Here is a 20,082-nt window from a genome sequence, read left to right as displayed (position 1 = left end):
GTGTATTCAATGGAACAACAAATGACGTGATATGTGGGTCCACCTTCAATGTGTTCTCCTTAAAGCTATCCCAAACCTGGTTGTGAGGTTTCAACCTCAAGGATTTTTTAAGGGACCGAAGGCGCGACTGTCGCATGTGAAAAGAACAAGACTGTAGGCCTGGTGCTCGAGTGTCACTCACCTGAGCTGGAGTAATGGACGAGGCTGCCATTTCAGATCGAACGGCATCTTGAGTCTAATCGCGACCAGCAAAGAACTTGGCACACCATTCCACAATGGTGGTTTTCGACAGACATGCTGCCCCACACACATCCTTCATGAATCTCTGCCGGTGTTTGTCCTTCAACAGATCAGAAAAGAATAACTGCATGACGGACCTGTTTGGACGTTTCCTATTTTTCAATCTTCTGATGGGACTGATGCAGCCTGCCACGAATTTCTCTCCTGTGCCTACAGTTTCATCTCAGAGTAGCAATTGAAACCTACGTCCTCAATTATTTTCTGGGTGTATTCTAATCTCTGTCTTCCTCTACAGCTTTTGCCCTCTATAAATCCACTAATATGTAAGTTATTCCCTGATATATTAACGGATGCCCTATTAACCTGTCCCTCCCCCTTGTCAGTGTTTTCCACATATTTATTTCCTCTCCGACTCGGTGCAGAACCTCCTCGTTCCTTACCTTATCAATCCACCTAATCTTAAACGTTCTTCTGTAGTACCACATCTCAAATGCTTCTATTCTCTTGTGTTCCGATTTTCCCACTGTGCATGTTTCACAAACATAAAATGCTCTGATCCAAACGTACATTCTCAGTCATTTCGCCATCAAGTTAATTCCCATGTCTGATATCAGTAGATTTCTCTTGGCTAGGATTGCCCATTTTGGCACTAGGCTACTTGTCATGTTCTCCTTGCTCCGTCCATCATAGGCTATTTTGCTGCCTAGGTAATAGAATTCCTTAACTTCATCTGCTTCCTAATACCTAATTCTGATAAGTTTTCCCTTGTTCTCATTTCTGCTACTTCTCATGACCTTCGTCTTTCTTCGATTTGCTTTGAATCCATATACTGTACTCATTACACTTCATTGAACAAGTTCTCTAATTCTTCTTCTCTTTGACTCAGGACACTAAAGCCATCAGCGAACCTATCACCGATATGCCTTTATCATCAATTTTAATCCCAGTCTTGAAGCTTCCTTTTCTTTCCGTCGTTGCTTCTTCAGTGTACAAATCGAACATTAGGGGCGAAAGACTACATCCTTGTCTCACACCCTTTTTAATCAGAGCAGTTCGTTCTTGGTCTTCAAGTATTATTGGTCCCTCTTGGTTCTTGTCTATATCGTATATTACCTGTCTTTCCCACCAGTGTACCCCTCGTACCCCTACTTTTCTCAGAATTTAAAACATTTTGCACCATTTGACATTGTCGTACACATTTTCCGGGTCGGCGAGTCCTATGAATGTATCTTGACCTTTCTTCAGTCTTGCTTCCATTATCAACCGAATGTCAAAATTGCCTCTCTGGTGCCTTTACCTTTCCTAAGTCCATCTAATCGCCATCTAATTGATCCTTGATTTTGTTTTCAATTCTTCTGTATTTTATTCTTGTCACCAACATAGCTGGCTGAACTGTTAAGCTGCTTGTACTATTATTCTCACACTTGTCGGCACTTGGGAATTGTGTGGACGATGGTTTTCCGGACGTCTGATGACATATCGCCAGTCTCATGCATTCTGCACACCAATATAAATAATTGTTTTATTGCCACTTGCCCCAATGATTTTAGAGTTTCCAGTGGAATATTATCCATCCTTACAGTCTTAATCTTCCAAAGCTCTTCCAAATTCTGATTCTAATACTGCATCCCTTGTCTCTTAGCGTCGACTCCCGTTTCTTCTTCTATCACATAAGAATTGTCTTCCGCTCATAGAGGACTTCAGTATACTCTCCGCTTCTCCTCTGGATTTAACAGTGGAATTCCCAATGAACTCTTTATGTTACCGCCTTTGCTTTTAATGTCATCGAAGGTTGTTTCGTTTTTCTATATGCCGAGTCTGTCCTTCCCACAATCATTTCGTTATCCGGTATCTTCCCAGTGGTCGTGCAGCCATTTCGCCTTACCTTCGCTGCACTTCCTATTTATTTCGTTCGTAAGTGACTTGTAATTCTTTATTCCTGTATTTCACAACACTTTTATGTACCTCCTCCTTTCGTCGGTCAACTGAAATATTTCTTGTGTTATCAATGGTGTCTTCACAATTATCTCCTTAATAACGTCGCCATGATTCACGTTTTCGCATCCACCACACCCACATGTCAGAATGACACAAATGCAACACTAATCTCTTGCCTACATGTCGGTTCTTATACAACCGCATTGTAGTCACACTACGTTCGATATACGCTGCAGAAACGCCCTCAAACCGAAACTTTTTGATCGCTCGTTACATCTTTCTCGTGAAGAACTGCTAATGTCAGTAATTTCCCCATTTGCGCCACATACCGTCGCTAGAATGATTCCATTTCCTTCCCAGCTTCGCTTATACACGTTCATTACCACATCACACGTCCTCACCGTTACCAGGCTGCATTCATAATAGCGACGGGCAGTGGTCACGTTGCCTTGTCACATCAGTGTATAACATCCAATGTACACTCTAAAAGTAGATTCGTCGGCTTTAATACATGTTTGTATTGCTCATGAGTCCAGGTTTACTAGCCTCTGCACCACTCAATCCACTACCATATCAGTCACGAACTAGTCTACTACTTTTCTGTTTTCATAGTTCGGCAACAGGCTAGCGCAACACCACCCAAGAACAAAGCCGAAAGATTACTGGCTCGATTCACAACTAACCTAGTACTGATGTAAGCAGGTAGCCGATACCTAAGACATGATCATCGACACAGCACTGGAGCCGTGAGTGGTCAGGCGGCCCATTATCATACTATCATAGTTGGTGGTGACTTTAATTTACCCTCGATATGTTGGCGAAAATACATGTTTAATTCCGGAGGTACGCATAAAATATCATCTGAAATTGTGGTAAACGCATACCCTGAAAATTATTTCGAGCATTTAGTTCATGATCCCACGCGAATAGTAAACGGTTGTGAAAACACACTTGACCTCTTAGCAACAAATACTCCTGAGTTAATAACGAGCATCAAAACCGATTCATGGATTAGTGAACACAGAGTTGTCGTAGCAAGATTGAATACTGTAATCCCCAAATCCTCGAAAAATAAGCGAAAAATATACCCATTCAAAAAAGCAGATAAAAATTCACTTGACGCATTCCTAAGAGACAATCTCTACTCATTCCAAATTAATAATATAAGTGTAGAGCAGATGTGGTTTAAATTCAAAGAAATAGACTCCTGGAAATGGAAAAAAGAACACATTGACACCGGTGTATCAGGCCCACCACACTTGCTCCGGACACTGCGAGAGGGCTGTACAAGCAATGATCACACGCACGGCACAGCGGACACACCAGGAACCGCGGTGTTGGCCGTCGAATGGCGCTAGCTGCGCAGCATTTGTGCACCGCCGCCGTCAGTGTCAGCCAGTTTGCCGTGGCATACGGAGCTCCTTCGCAGTCTTTAACACTGGTAGCATGCCGCGACAGCGTGGACGTGAACCGTATGTGCAGTTGACGGACTTTGAGCGAGGACGTATAGTGGGCATGCGGGAGGCCGGGTGGACGTACCGCCGAATTGCTCAACACGTGGGGCGTGAGGTCTCCACAGTACATCGATGTTGTCGCCAGTGGTCGGCGGAAGGTGCACGTGCCCGTCGACCTGGGACCGGACCGCAGCGACGCACGGATGCACGACAAGACCGTAGGATCCTACGCAGTGCCGTAGGGGACCGCACCGCCACTTCCCAGCAAATTAGGGACACTGTTGTCCCTGGGGTATCGGCGAGGACCATTCGCAACCGTCTCCACGAAGCTGGGCTACGGTCCCGCACACCGTTAGGCCGTCTTCCGCTCACGCCCCAACATCGTGCAGCCCGCCTCCAGTGGTGTCGCGACAGGCGTGAATGGAGGGACGAATGGAGACGTGTCGTCTTCAGCGATGAGAGTCGCTTCTGCCTTGGTGCCAATGATGGTCGTATGCGTGTTTGGCGCCGTGCAGGTGAGCGCCACAATCAGGACTGCATACGACCGAGGCACACAGGGCCAACACCCGGCATCATGGTGTGGGGAGCGATCTCCTACACTGGCCGTACACCACTGGTGATCGTCGAGGGGACACTGAATAGTGCACGGTACATCCAAACCGTCATCGAACCCATCGTTCTACCATTCCTAGACCGGCAAGGGAACTTGCTGTTCCAACAGGACAATGCACGTCCGCATGTATCCCGTGCCACCCAACGTGCTCTAGAAGGTGTAAGTCAACTACCCTGGCCAGCAAGATCTCCGGATCTGTCCCCCATTGAGCATGTTTGGGACTGGATGAAGCGTCGTCTCACGCGGTCTGCACGTCCAGCACGAACGCTGGTCCAACTGAGGCGCCAGGTGGAAATGGCATGGCAAGCCGTTCCACAGGACTACATCCAGCATCTCTACGATCGTCTCCATGGGAGAATAGCAGCCTGCATTGCTGCGAAAGGTGGATATACACTGTACTAGTGCCGACATTGTGCATGCTCTGTTGCCTGTGTCTATGTGCCTGTGGTTCTGTTAGTGTGATCATGTGATGTATCTGACCACAGGAATGTGTCAATAAAGTTTCCCCTTCCTGGGACAATGAATTCACGGTGTTCTTATTTCAATTTCCAGGAGTGTAGTATCGGCAGCAATTGAGAGAATTATACCAAATAAATTAACAAACGACAGAGCTGATCCTCTGATCCTCCTTGGTACACAAAACGTTGCTGAAACAACGAAACAAACATGCCAAATTTAAACAGACGCAAAATCCCCAATATTGTCGATCTTTTACAAAAGCTTGAAATTTAGCGCGGACTTCAATGTGAGATGCCTATAACAGTTTCCACAACGAAACTTTGTCTCGAAACTTGGCAGAAAGTCCAAAGAGATTCTGGTCGTACGTGAAGTATGTTAGCGGCAAGAAACAATCAATGCCTTCTCTGCGCGATAGCAATGGAGAGACTATCGAAGACAGTGCTGCCAAAGCAGAGTTATTAAACACAGCCTTCCGAAATGCCACCACAAAAGAAGACGAAGTAAATATTCCTGAATTCGAATCGAGAACAGCTGCCAACATGAGTAACGTAGAAGTAAATATCCTCGGAGTAGTGAAGCAACGTAAATCACTCAATAAAAGCGAGTGTTCTGGCCTAGACTGTATACCAATTAGATTCCTTTCGGAGTATGCTGATGTATTAGCTCCATACTTAACAATCATATACAACTGTTCGCTCGACGAAAGATCCGTACCCAAAGACTGGAAAGCTGCACAGGTCACACCAATATTCAAGAAAAGTGGTAGGAGTGATCCACTAAATTACAGGTCCATATCGTTAACGTCGATATGCAGCAGGATTTTAGAACATATATTGTGTTCGAACATTATGAATTACCTCGAAAACAACGTTCTATTGACACACACTCAACATGGGTTTAGAAAACATCGTTCCTGTGAAACACAACTAGCTCTTTATTCACATGAAGTGTGGAGTGCTATTGACAAGAGATTTCAGATCGATTCGGTATTTCTGGATTTATGGAAGGCTTTTGACACTGTACCAAACAATCGGCTCGTAGTGAAATTGCGTGCTTGTGGAATATCGTCTCAGTTATGTGACTGGATTTGTGATTTCCTGTCAGAGAGGTCGCATTTCGTAGTAATTGACGGAAAGTCATCGAGTAAACAGAAGTGATTTCTGGCGTTCCCCGACGTAGTGTTATAAGCACTTTGCTGTTCCTTATCTACATGAACGATTTGGAAGACAATCTGAGCAGCCATCTTCAGTTGTTTGCAGATGACGCTGTCGTTCATCGACTAATAAAGTCATCATAAGATCAAAAAAACTGCAGAACGATTTATAAAAAATATCTGAATGGGGTGAAAAGTGGCAGTTAACCCTAAATAACGAAAAGTGTGACGTCATCCACATGAGTGCTAAAAGGAACTCGTTAAACTCTGGTTACACGATAAATCAATCTAATCTAGAAGCCGTAAATTCAACTAGATACCTAGGTACTACAATTACGAATAATTTAAATTGGAAGCAACACATAGAAAATGTGGTGGGGAAGGCTAATCAAAAACTGCGTTTTATTGGCAGGACACTTAGAAAATGTAACAGACCTACTAAGGAGACTGTTTACATTACACTTGTCCGTCCTCTTTTAGAATACTGCTGCCCGGTGTGGAATCCTTACCAGATACGGCTGACTAAATACATCGAAAAAGTTCAAAGAAAGGCAGCACGTTTTGTATTATCGCGAAATATGGGAGAGAGTGTCACAGAAATGATACAGGATTTGGGCTGAACATCATTAAAAGGAAGGCGTTTTTCGTTGCAAAGGAATCTTGTCACGAAATTCCAATCACCAACTTTCTCCTCTGAATGTGAAAATATTTTGTTGACACCGACCTACATAGGGAGGAACGATCACCACAATAAAATAAGGGAAATCAGAGCTCGTACGGAAAGATATAGGTGTTCATTCCTTGCGCGCGCTATACGGGACTGGAATAATAGAGAACTGTGAAGGTGAGATCGATGAACCCTCTGCCAGGCATTTGCAGAGTATCCATGTAGATGTAGAAGTAGTTCGTCTTCAGAGGGTTTGCCTCCGCAGATTATTAATTGTCCTCCAGATGGTATCGACTGTTTTCTGCGCTGCACATTTGTTGATATCTGATCACGACAGCAACGTGACAACTGTGAATTCCCCTTATTTCAAACTTGTAATTGCTGCATCATTGACAATCCTAGTTACCTCAAAACGAGCTGTTTCAGCCGATAATTCGAGCGGCACTTTAACCTCGATTACTTTGCTTTATTCACGTATGGAAAGACAAACACCGTCTAGATCACTTATTTAATTGGATAACCTTATTGTAGGCTATCTTCAGAGCCAATGAGTACTAAAAACGAAATAAAAGGAGCTGCGGTATCGTAAAGGTAATTGTAAACTGATATAACAATTCATGCAGTGGTCTTCAGTTCGAAAACCGGTTTAGTGGAGCTCTCCACGCTGCTATATACTATAACAACCTACTTATCTCCTACTAACTACCGCAAACTACACCCATCTAAATCTGCATAATATTTCTTGTCTGGACAACAAGGCAGAAACACCAATTCAAATCAGATAAAAATTCTTTCTCTCCCACTCCATCGTTCAGTCACTTACTCGAAGTCTTTCTCAGTAACAAAAAACCCCACTCTGGATTAATCTCCAGTATTATATTAGAGCACTGGATAATATCAGCAACTTCAGCAGACGGTTAATATTATCTACTAAAGCAACTATAATGATTACCATTGTCCCTGTATGCACTCGTTACCCTGGTACAAGCTTTCGTCTGTCCAGATCTTCCTCATTTCCCAGTATTCTTAGGTGGTACAGTCCCCTTCAGTTTCCTTGTTCTAGAACTCGACTTATCAGAAAACATCTATTTTGTACATATACAAATCATTATCGTTATTTTCATTATTAGCGTTAATACTGTGAATATATGCTTTCCCGGCGTATACAGCTGGCGAAGAGTTCTCGGGCTTCCAGCCGGGTGGCGGTGTCTTCAAACTGCGACGTTTCGACGAGTGACATACTCATCATCTTCTGGCGAAGTGCCGAGACTTTGCCTGCTGCTGCTGCTCACATCTTTTACTTTCCCCTCTTTGGGGAAGTGTGTGTGGGGGAGTTTGTAGCCTTTCGGCTTTTACTCCCCTGTGAACGTGTGTGTGTGATTTTTGCTATAGTTTTTTGGTGTCTGTGACTTGTGATGTTTGTTGTGAGTGAGTCTAGTACTTGCCTGACGTAGGCGAGAAGATTGGTGTTATATGGGAAGGAACTGGATTAGGGATTGGGTTTTGGGATTTTCTCTTCGACTTAGTCGTCGAAGATCGTCATGGGGCGCTTATGCTTGTCGCGGGACATGTCGTACCGACCTAGGGAGTGGATGAGCGCGTTTTCGGATCTGGAAGAACCCTCATAGAAGGCCCTTGCCAGATCCTGGAAACGCTCTCTCAGGAGTGGGATTTCGGCTGCGGCGTGCAAGTCGTCTGTGGGGAATCCAAGAGGTAGGTGCAGTGCCCTTCTGAGGGCGCGGTTCTGCAGCCTCTGGAGTTTGTCCAGGTGCTGCTTCGCCACGTATCCCCAGACAGGGAACGCATACTCCATTACTGGCCGGATCAGGGCCTGATAGACATTTACTGCTACTGGGAAGGGAAGGGAGCTGTTTGTGTTCAGGATAGGGTATAGAATGGACATTCTGGCGCAGACCTTCCTGTGGACCTCGTCTATGTGGGGTTTCCACGTAAGACGAGAGTCCAAGGTTACGCCAAGGTACTTGGCGGTTCTGCGTCAGGGGAGTTGGATTCCATTTAGGTGAAGGTGGAGGGGGGGACGTTGAGGAGGTTCGCGCCTTCCGAGCCTGCGGGTAATCAGCATTGCCTGCGTCTTCTCGGAGTTGATCGTGATGCGCCAGCGACGGGCCCAAGTTTCTGTGTCATCTAAAACCTTTTGTAGCCTACGGATGACCAGGTCCTTGTTCGCATTTCTCGTGTAGAAGGCTGTGTCGTCAGCGTACTGCGCAGTGTGCACCAGGGGGGCCGTCGGAGTATCCGCAGTGTACAAACTGTACAATACGGGCCCCAGGACCGATCCCTGTGGCACCCCGGCACGAATACGCCTTCTGGTGGAAGTGGCAGTTTCTACTTTGACGGAGAAAGTCCTATTCGTGAGGTAGCTCTTAATGAGCTGAACTATGCTCCCGGGAAACCCTTGTGTGTACAACTTGTAGAGTAGCCCTCTATGCCATACTGAATCAAAGGCTTTGGCTACGTCTAGTAGCACTATCCCGCAGTAGCCTCTGTGGTTGAAGCCCTCTGTGGCTGCTTCAACCATTCTCATGACCTGCTGTGGGGCAGAGTGGTTCTGCCGGAACCCAAATTGGAAATCCGGCAGAATTTGCTCTCTGGTAATGTGTTCTTGTATGGGTCTTAGCAGGAGGCGCTCATAGATCTTGCTGAGTGTTGGCAAGAGGCTAATCGGCCTGTAGTGCTGCGGGAATAGAGGGTCTTTCCCTGGTTTGTGTATCGCGACCACTTCCGCATGTTTCCAGCAAGCTGGGAAAACACGGGAACGAGTAATCTCGTTGAGGACGTTCGCGAGGTGTGTGATCGCTGTGGGTGGGAGTTTTTTGACTAACTGGTTTGTGACACTGTCGTGCCCTGGCGCCTTTTTTGTAGGGAGGGACCTAATTACTCTTGCCACGTCCTCGGGGGCAAAAAGTATGGGTTCGTCCTCTGGGTCCTCCTCAGCATTGAGGAAGACGGCCAGTTGATGACTGACTATCTCTTCATGTTCTTCATCCTGGGGTTCTGCCGCTTGGAACTGCTTCTCAAAGGAGTCGGCGAGGGCGTTGGCCTTTCCAGCATGGCTGTAGACCAGTCCCCGCTCGCCATTTATTCGCACGAAGTAATGGCCGCTATCGACAGGGGATCTCAAGTTGATTCCGTATTTCTAGATTTCCGGAAAGCTTTTGACGCCGTTCCTCACAAACGACTTCTAATCAAGCTGCGGGCCTATGGGGTATCGTCTCAGTTGTGCGACTGGGTTCGTGATTTCCTTTCAGGAAGGTCGCAGTTCGTAGTAATAGACGGCAAATCATCGAGTAAAACAGAAGTGATATCAGGCGTTCGCCAAGGAAGCGTCCTGGGACCTCTGCTGTTCCTGGTCTATTTAAATGACCTGGGTGACAATCTGAGCAGTTCTCTTAGGTTGTTCGCAGATGATGCTGTAATTTACCGTCTAGTAAGGTCATCCGAAGACCAGTATCAGTTGCAAAGCGATTTAGAAAAGATTGCTGTATGGTGTGGCAAGTGGCAATAGACGCTAAATAACGAAAAGCGTGAGGTGATCCACATGAGTTCCAAAAGAAATCCGTTGGAATTCGATTACTCGATAAATAGTACAATTCTCAAGGCTGTCAATTCAACTAAGTACCTGGGTGTTAAAATCACGAACAACTTCAGTTGGAAAGACCACATAGATAATATTGTGGGGAAGGCGGGCCAAACGTTGCGTTTCATTGGCAGGACACTTAGAAGATGCAACAAGTCCATTAAAGAGACAGCTTACACTACACTCGTTCGTCCTCTGTTAGAATATTGCTGCACGGTGTGGGATCCTTACCAGGTGGGATTGACGGAGGACATCAAAAGGGTGCAAAAAAAGGCAGCTCGTTTTGTATTATCACGTAATAGGGGAGAGAGTGTGGCAGATATGATACGCGAATTGGGATGGAAGTCATTACAGCAAAGACGTTTTTCATCGCGGCGAGATCTATTTACGAAATTTCAGTCACCAACTTTCTCTTCCGAATGCGAAAATATTTTGTTGATCCCAACCTTCATAGGTAGGAATGATCACCAAAATAAAATAAGAGAAATCAGGTCTCGAACAGAAACGTTTAGGTGTTCGTTTTTCCTGCGCGCTGTTCGGGAGTGGAATGGTAGAGAGATAGTATGATTGTGGTTCGATGAACCCTCTGCCAAGCACTTAAATGTGAATTGCAGAGTAATCATGTAGTTGCAGATGTAGATCCTTACGCCAGTGACTGTTATAAGTTTTTATTACATACTATAGCAATTTCGGCCGTAGGCCATTATCAAGTGATAATTACGGCTTTAAGCCATGCCAGCTTACATTACGTTGACATGGCTTAAAGCCGTAATATCACTTGATAATGGCCTAAGGCCAAAATTGCAATAGTGTGTAATAAAAAATTATAACAGTCACTGGCGTAAAGATGATGTCCTTCAAAAAGTTTATTACTGTGAATCCCACTACAACAAGTGTATTCTTTAGTCTTGTTTCCATTATCAACCACAATGTCAGAACTGCCTCTCTGGTGCCGTTACCTTTCCTTAAAGCTAAGTTGTTCCTCTTGTATTCCAATTTTCTTTTCTTTCCCGCCGCGCGGTCTGGGGGGCCGTGTCACGGTCCGCGCGGCTCCCCCCGTCGGAGGTTCGAGTCCTCCCTCGAGCATGAGTGTGTGTGTTGTCCTTAGCGTAAGTTAGTATAAGTTAGATTAAGTAATGCGTAAGCTTAGGAACTGATGACCTCAGTATTTTGGTTCGACAAGCCGTTACCACAAATTTCCAATTTTTTTCTTTCCCATTATTGTCTATATTATTCTTGCCAGGAACTTGGATGCCAAAGCTATTAAGCTGATTTTGCGATAATTGTCGCACTTGTCAGCTCTTGCAGTCTTTGCGGATGATATTTTTCCAAAGTCAGTTAGTGTATTGCCAGAAAAAATGGTTCAAATGACTCTGAGCACTATGCGACTTACAACTTAGAACTAATTAAACCTAACTAACCTAAGGACATCACACACATCCATGCCCGAGGCTGGATTCGAACGTGCGACCATAGCGGTCACGCGGTTCCAGACTGTAGCGCCTAGAACCACAAGGCCACTTTGGCCGTCTGTATTGCCAGACTCATACATTCTACACGCCAACGTGGATGGTCGTTCTGTTACCACTTCCCATAATTTTAAAAATTCTGATGGAATGTTATCTAGCCCTTCTGCCATATTTTATCTGAAGTGCCCCGCGGGATTAGCCGAGCGGTCTTAAGCGCTCCAGTCATGGACTGTGCGGCTGGTCCCGGCGGAGGTTCGAGTCCTCCCTCGGGCATGGGTGCGTGTGTCTGTCCTTAGGATAATTTGGGTTACGTAGTGTGTAAGCTTAGGGACTGATGACCTTAGCAGTTAAGTCCCATAAGATTTCACACACATTCAAACATTTTTTTATGTGAAGTCTCCCAAAGCTCTTTCAAATTCTGATTCTAATCGAGTCCTGGTTATCCTTCTATCCCATCAGAGAAATCTCCCCCCCCCCTCCCCCCCCCCTCCCCCCCCCCCCCCCCCACACACACACACATAGAGGCCTTCAGTATACTCTTTCCACCTATCCGCTCTCTCTTCCGCATTTAAGTGTGTAATTCCGTCTGCACTCTTAATTTTGCCACCTTTACTTTTATTTTCACCGACTTTTCTCTTGACTTTTCTATATGCTGGGTCAGTCTTTCCGACAATCATCTCTTTTTCAATTTCGTCACATTTTTCAAGCAGCTATTTCACCTTATCTTACCTGCACTTACTGTTTATTTTATTCCCGGGCGTTATATTTCTGTATTCCTGAATTTCTCTGAACATTATTGTACGTCCTTCTTTTAACGATCAGCTAAAGTATCTCTTCTGTCATGCATGGTTACTTCGCAATTTCCTTCTCTGAACTTATGTTTTCCTTTCCCCCTTCTGTGATTGACCTATTCAGAGATATCCACTCCTGTTCAACTGAACTGCCTACTGAGCTATCCCTTATCGCAGTATCTATAGCCTAAGAGAACGTCAAGTATATCTCTTCCTTTCTTAGCACTTGTGTATCCCGTCTCTTTGCGTACTATTTCTTCCTGGCAAGTGTCTTAAACGTCAGCCTAACCTTCACCACTACTAAATTGTGACCTGAATCTAAATCTGCTCCTGGTTACGCCTTAATTTCGGAATCACTGCCTGACCACGATATAATATAACTGAAATATTCCCGTATTTCCCAGCCTTTTCCAAGTATACCTCCTCCTCTTGTGATTCTTGAACTGAGTATTAGCTGTAACAAGCTGAAATTTAATACAGAACTCTGTTAGTCTCTCTTCTGTCTCATTCCTAGTACCAAGCCCATATTTTCCCTAACCCTTTCTTCTATTCCTTCCCCACTACCACTTTCAGTTCCGCATGATTATTGCATATTCATCTTCTTTTAAGCATGTTCAACATCCTCATATACTTTCTCTACCTCTGCATCTTTGGCTACTGACGTCGGCACGTATACCTCAACTATCGTTATCGTGTTGGTTTGCCGTCGATTCTGATGAGAACAACGCCTTCATTGAACTGTTCACAGTAAAACACTCTCTGCCCTGCCTTCCTATTGATCCTAATCCCGTTGTTCCTGTGGTGTCACCGCCAGACACCACACTTGCTAGGTGATAGCCTTTAAATCGGCCGCGGTCCAGTAGTATACGTCGGACCCGCGTGTCGCCACTGTCAGTGATAGCAGACCGAGCGCCGCCACACGGCAGGTCTAGAGAGACGTCCTAGCACTCGCCCCAGTTGTACAGCAGACTTTGCCAGAGATGGATCGCTGACAAATACTCTCTCATTTGCCGAGACGATAGTTAGCATAGCCTTCATCTACGTCATTTGCTACGACCTAGCAAGGCGCCATTACCAGTTTATATTGAGATTATAATTCATGTATCAACAAGAGCGCTGTTCTCCAATTATGGATTAAAGTTCAGTATTCCAGAAGCTATGTACTATTTTTGGCTACTATAATTCCTTGTCATTTTCCAGACCTCACGCCAGCCTGCGTGAGCTTAAACGCGTGCATTTCGGCCTCCTCTAGCAACACGGTGTTGGCTCTTCTGCCAACACATCAGTTCCATTATGTGCTGCTGGTGATATTACCCTCTACTCATCTGACCAGAAATCCTTGTCTTCTTGCCATTTGACTTTATTTACCCCCACTATATCTAGAGTGAGGCTTTGCATTTCACTTTTCAGATTTTCTAGCTTCCCTAACACGTAAAAACTTCAGACATTCCAAGTGCCGACTCTTAGAACGTTATTCTTTTGTTAGTTATTTAGTGTGTTTCTCGTGGTCACCTCCCCCTTCTTAGTCCCCACCCAGAGATCGATTGGGGGACTATTCCAGAATGTTTTGCCAATGGAGAGATCACCATGACCTTTTTTTTCAATTACAGGCCACATGTCCAGTGAATACTCGTTATGTGTCATTAATGCAGTGGTTTCCATTGCCTTCTACAGACTCATGCCGTTGATCGTTGCTGATTCTTCTGTCTTATGGTCTGTTTCCCACCCCAAGGACAAGAGCGTGCCCTGAACCTCGGTCCGCTCCCCCGCCCTCTTTGACGTGATCGTTGGTAGAATGAACGTGACTTCTTACGGCGGATTATTTCACAGCCAATGCTGATGAGTTTCAATCACCTTGTGGTGCAGTTCTTCTTATTGTTTCCGTGCTTGCTAAGAAAATGGGATGAAGAGTTTCACCTTATGCAAGACACTTTTTTTCTTTTGTTTCACCCATATATGTTTCAGCTCTTTTGTGCTGTCGTCAGTGGGTTCTATTTTTATTTTTAACTGTAAATTTGTTGTTAACGTATTAATATTTGTGTTGTTTACAACATTATGTGAAAGTTGCATTTATAACTTAATTGGCGAAAAGTGGGTGTAATCATAAGTAACATACCTTACGTGATGTTATTGTCCACTTATTTTGGTAGCTGTTCTGCTACACAATATACAACTTGTCATCTGCAAACAGCAAAACGTAATTTATTTTCTGTTTTTTATGCATTTACGGACGGAAATAACACTTTATCACGTTTTCTTTCTGTAACTTACAGTTTTGAAGTTGTGGAACGTTTTCCTGTGGTGTTGGCGAAGTAAATAGGCTTACTTCTTTGCCTGTGTTAGCGTACCAATGCAGTTTTCCGATTACTCAAAACATAAGCGGAGTTTCGCTGCCATTACGTGTTGTTGTGGCTGTGTGGAGTTCATTTGTTTCGTAGCGTGTTCTGCTGGGTGAGGCGCGCGAATTTAAATTGTATTTGGTGTTAGTGGTGTGTGGTTTGTGTGGGTTTGCGTGTGTGTGATGAAAAACTTAATTGCTTAGATCTCACTATATACAAGAGAAACAACAAACATGAATTCACAATCTACAGGAAACCCACACTCACCAGCATCATTATTCATAACCAATCCAATCACCCCATAACTCGCAAAGATGCCAGCTTCAGATGTTTACTTCACAGGCTGAACAAAATACCCATGAACAAGCATGACTACACACAAGAACGGAACACGATAAAACAAATTGCACAGGAGAATGGATACAATGCAAAGAGAGTAGACAAAATAAACAACAAAATACAAAATCAAACAGCAAATAACCATCAAACACACACACATACAAACACAACTCATCACACAACAAATCAGCACACAGTAAGCAACAAATGGCACATAATGACTTACAACAGCAAAGTCCCACACAGGGTGGGTAATATACAAAAGAAACAAGGACTCAACATAGCATACAGAACCAGCAACACAATACAGAGCAGACTCGGAAGAAATACCACCAACACTGACAAATACAGCCAGCCCAGCATCTACCAACTTACTTGCAACTGCTGTCAATCTGTATATGTGGGCCAGACATGCAGGACCTTCAGAACCAGATATAATGGACACCTCAGAGCACTGAAAAGCAATAGCACACATTCAATATTTGCAGACCACCTGGTAGCACACAACCACCACCCAACAAACATTGAAACTGACCTTCACATCCTAAAAACTAGCAGCAGCCTATACCAAAAACTAACTATAGAAGAAAACTACCACATCCAAAAATCAATAAGCCCAAGGAAAGAAAGTACTCAATGAATACACATCACTGTGCAACAAAACCCTCTTCGCCACAATAGAAGAACTATACAAGTAAGTAAGTAACACACACACACACAAATCCTCTCTCTTTTCTTTCTTGCTTTCTTTCAGTCTATTTACTTCGCCAACAACTTAGGAAAACGTACCACAACTTCAAAACTGTAAGTTACAGAAAGAAAACGTGATAAAGTGTTATTTCCGTCCGTAAATGCATAACAAACAGAAAATAAATTACGTTTTGCTATTTGCAGATGACAAGTTGTATATTGTGTAGCAGAACAGCTACCAAAATAAGTGGACAATAACATCATGTAAGGTATGTTACTTATGATTACACCCACTTTTCGCCAATTAAGTTATAAATGCAACTTTTACATAATGTTGTAAACGACACAAATGTTAATATGTTAACAACAAATTTACAGCAAAAAATAAAAATAGAACCCACTGACGACAGCACAAAAGTGCTGAAACATGTATGGGTGAAACAAAAGAAAAAAAGTGTATTGCGTAAGGCGGATCTTCTCATCCCACTGATGAGTTTCGTTTAAAATAAAGCGGTGGTGGGGTTAGAACCCAGAACATATTGATTTCTGATCAAAGACGCTACCCCTACAACACGGATAGTGAGAGTAAACAAACAAAAAACACAAAATATCATTTTCTAGAAGTGACTCAAATTGTACAATAAATTGTAATAGAGACAATTAAAATTCAAATATTTAAAAAGTATGTTAAAACATACCCCTTAAATAATTCATATTACAAAATCATTGGTTATTTAGATAACACACAGATTAGGAAATGGTAAAAAATTAACATCACTTAATAATGCACAAGTAGTTCTAAACTCATATAGATAGTATAATGAAACTAATTTTAAAATACTATGACCAGGATCTGTGATTCTAGCTTCTGTTTATTTTCTTGAGTTTCACATCCCGTTCCTGTGTTAAAAAGATAACTCACCTTTTTCATCTGGGCCAAGGAGACAATACGAAAAATTCAATAAAATGATGGAAGTATCGTCCAGTCCCTGATGTCAGCCGAAAATGTGTGTGGGTTTGGGGGGAGGAGGGGGGGGGGGGAGAAGAGATGGGGCAGGTGGGGCGGAGGGCGGCGTAGTGTGGAGTAGTGTGTGTGCATGTGTAGCCTGTGCAGTGTGTGAACACTGTATCTACGTACATGAGAAAATATTGCTGGATGCAATAATTATTTAGTTTTTACAAAAAGTATCTCAGTTTTCAATTGAGATGACATGCCTGGTATCATTTTGTAACTGGTCTATGGCTAAATTAACAATCAATTAATTTTCAGTATATATACTACATCTTGAGATCAATTTTGCTATCGACAAAATCATTAAACTGCTTGTCACTATTCCAGTTTAAATTTTCATTAGCAGTTCATTGTTGTGTCTAGACAAGACAGCCTAGACACAATGAGAGGAAGCCAAAAGGCACGCGCTTAAACTCACGCAGGCTGGCGTGAGGTCTGAAACAGGATACTAATGAATGCTATAAAGAAAAGTACGTAGCTTCTGGAATACTTAACTTTAATCCATAATCGGTGTACATTGCTCTTGTACAGATATAATCTCCATTTTTATATACTGGTAATGGCGCCTTGCTAGGTCGTAGCCAATGTAGCTGAAGGCTATGCTAACTATCGTCTCGGCAAATGAGAGGGTAATTGTCAGTAATCCGTCTCTGGCAAAGTCAGCTGTACAACTGGGGCGAGTGCTAGTACGTCTCTCTAGACCTGCCGTGTGGTGGCGCTCGGTCTGCGATCACTGACAGTGGCGACACGCGGGTCCGACGTATACTAATGGACCGCGGCTGATTTAAAGGCTACCACATAGCAAGTGTGGTGTCTGGCGGTGACACCACATTCATAACGCATAGTAGCAGGTTATTAAAATTTTAATTTGTAGCTAGCAGTATTAATTAAGTCTGATAATGAAGCATATCTGATTCGTAGCGCAGAAAACACACAACATGGTGATTACTCTCGTCGTGGCAATCAGATTCTAGATTTTGCAACAGTAACCTCTCATTGCTCATTACAGTAGTGTCATTAGTGTGGTTATATTTCCGTGTTAGGTATGATTGTGGCATGGAAGCGCGATCAACAAATTCTTCTACGAATGTGATTCTCTTTCAGTTTTACAAATCCTGTTCATAGTCGTCCCTCCCGTAAGCTAGGTTATAACTGCCGTCGTTATTGTACCGTGTTACTCTCTTACTCTAAAAACCGTCTTTATTAGATACCTATGGGGACATAGGAAGTGAATTTTTTGGGGTATCGTTTGATGCTGCAAGCTTTTCTCAAATACATAACTGAGGGTTCTGCTACTGAGTCACAGTGAATACACGGACCTTTTTCTTCTGTCACTTATCGCTTCTCTCGCATCTGGCACTGACTGATTAAAGTGAGTCAGATCGCACTTTGGAGTCCACATTAAACTGTATGTCCCCCAACAACTGGTTGGGTAAATCGGTTCAAAGATCGGAGGAAGACAACAGCGTACCAACTCCGACAGGCCAATGGCTAGTAAAGCACTATGGCTTTCAAATCAATATTCGAGTTGATGTAAGATTTACTTGATCGTAAACATTCCTGCGCCGTTTTAAAGAGCAGAAAGATAACTTGTTGATATGAGCGTCTCATGACTAAATCTGTGGCAGTCCTAGACTGTTTACAATCCATCTAAGCCGTAGTTTTCGAGCTACTCCTCTGTCAAATAAAAATTACAGTATGAAATGCGATGATTATGCTTTTCTTGGGCCGAGAATGTTAGTTATGAATTCCGACTGGAACGGTTATCTTCGGCTCTAACTCTGTTGCGATACAAAATGTACGATGTTTTTCTCCCTAAAAAGATCTGTTTCACCTTGTTATAGCCACTAATTTCCGTAGGTTGCATTGTAGATGCGTCTTCTTGGTATCCAGTATCGTTTCGCATCATAGATGCAGTTTTTTATTAATGGTACACATAGAATAATTGTAAGTACGCAGTATTTGTTAATAACGCAATTTTCGAAGAGGTTATTTGGTGTCTTATTTCGCAGATGTGCTTGCTTTCTTCTACTCTCAAAACCTGTTCATCTTCTCACACTATGGTATTTCTTAAGTTCTGCTGTCCATGCACTCTCAGATGTAACACTTGGTTTACCTTTAATCTGATGGTAAACAATGAAAGTTTTAAATGCAGTTCTGCCCTCTACAGGACAGGTTTCTGATGGCACATTCCTGAAGATCTTTTTTCACTTTCAAGTATCCAATTGTTTTTAATTTTCATTTGGAGGGCAAGGTACAGAATACTTTTCATTCTACCATAGTTCCCTCTGAGAATGTGGCCATAAAATGATAATCTTGCTTTCCTGAAAGGATCTGAGATTGTCTCGAAATTTTGATGTAACTAATTAGAATTTTTCTTAGTATTTTTCTTTCTTCTTCCTCTATGTGTCTGGTTAATGATATACATCTAGTCATTACAGTCTCTAACGGATGGAAAGGCTTCGGCTTTGACTGATGTGACGTAATGTTTTAAGTTTGCTTTACGAGTTACTGTTTCTTTTTTTTATTATTTGGTACTTATTCCACGTAATTCTGTACGCTGTTTGTAATTTATTTATTCAGAGAGTGTTATTTTTTCACATTTTAGTTTGTACACACAAATATATTGTGAAGAAAAACTGTTAAATTACGTACCTTGCATGTGTATGGTCATGTGAACAATGTTATATACGTTGTTTCAAAATCAGTATGTTACCTGTATCACTGCCCATGAAAGGCTCATGGATGTTGCATCAAAAGTACTAAAATATTGTTGTGACGGTTAAGAAAATGGTTAAATTTTGCGCTATTGTTTGTGGAATGTCTTAAAACAATTCCATTTTGGTACAAAGTACAGAATAATTCCACATATTCCACATTTTACAGCCGACTATCCCTGAGGATAAAGTCTATATCTTCCCTTCTGCCATATACTCTGTCATATCGTACATCTTTCATTGGCACAGGAGCTGCTGTTCCCTTTTCCTTCTGGACTTGTTGAACATCCAACAGCCAAAGCTAGACTACCTCTGCCCAGAAACGGTAAGTCCGCTTGCGGCGTTCCAGGTAGGACTTATACGTCTGTGAAATAACTCACTTTCGGGACTTCGTCTTTCCGTTTACAAACAATTTTCGTTGCATAATAAAGAGCAGCACCATAAAATCGAAAGAAACTGCTACACCGGTAACTGATGCTCACATAACGTTGCACTATTGAGAATATGGCTTTACGTGAGTGCTTAAACGTTGCTTGCAAGTGTCATTGCCCTTCCTAGGACGAAATTTGAAACATGTTGCAGAAAACAGTGTGCAATTTTGAT

The sequence above is a fragment of the Schistocerca piceifrons genome, chromosome 5 (assembly GCF_021461385.2).
Source record: "Schistocerca piceifrons isolate TAMUIC-IGC-003096 chromosome 5, iqSchPice1.1, whole genome shotgun sequence".
Lineage (NCBI taxonomy): Eukaryota > Metazoa > Arthropoda > Insecta > Orthoptera > Acrididae > Schistocerca > Schistocerca piceifrons.
Note: the sequence above shows the minus strand (reverse complement) of the source record.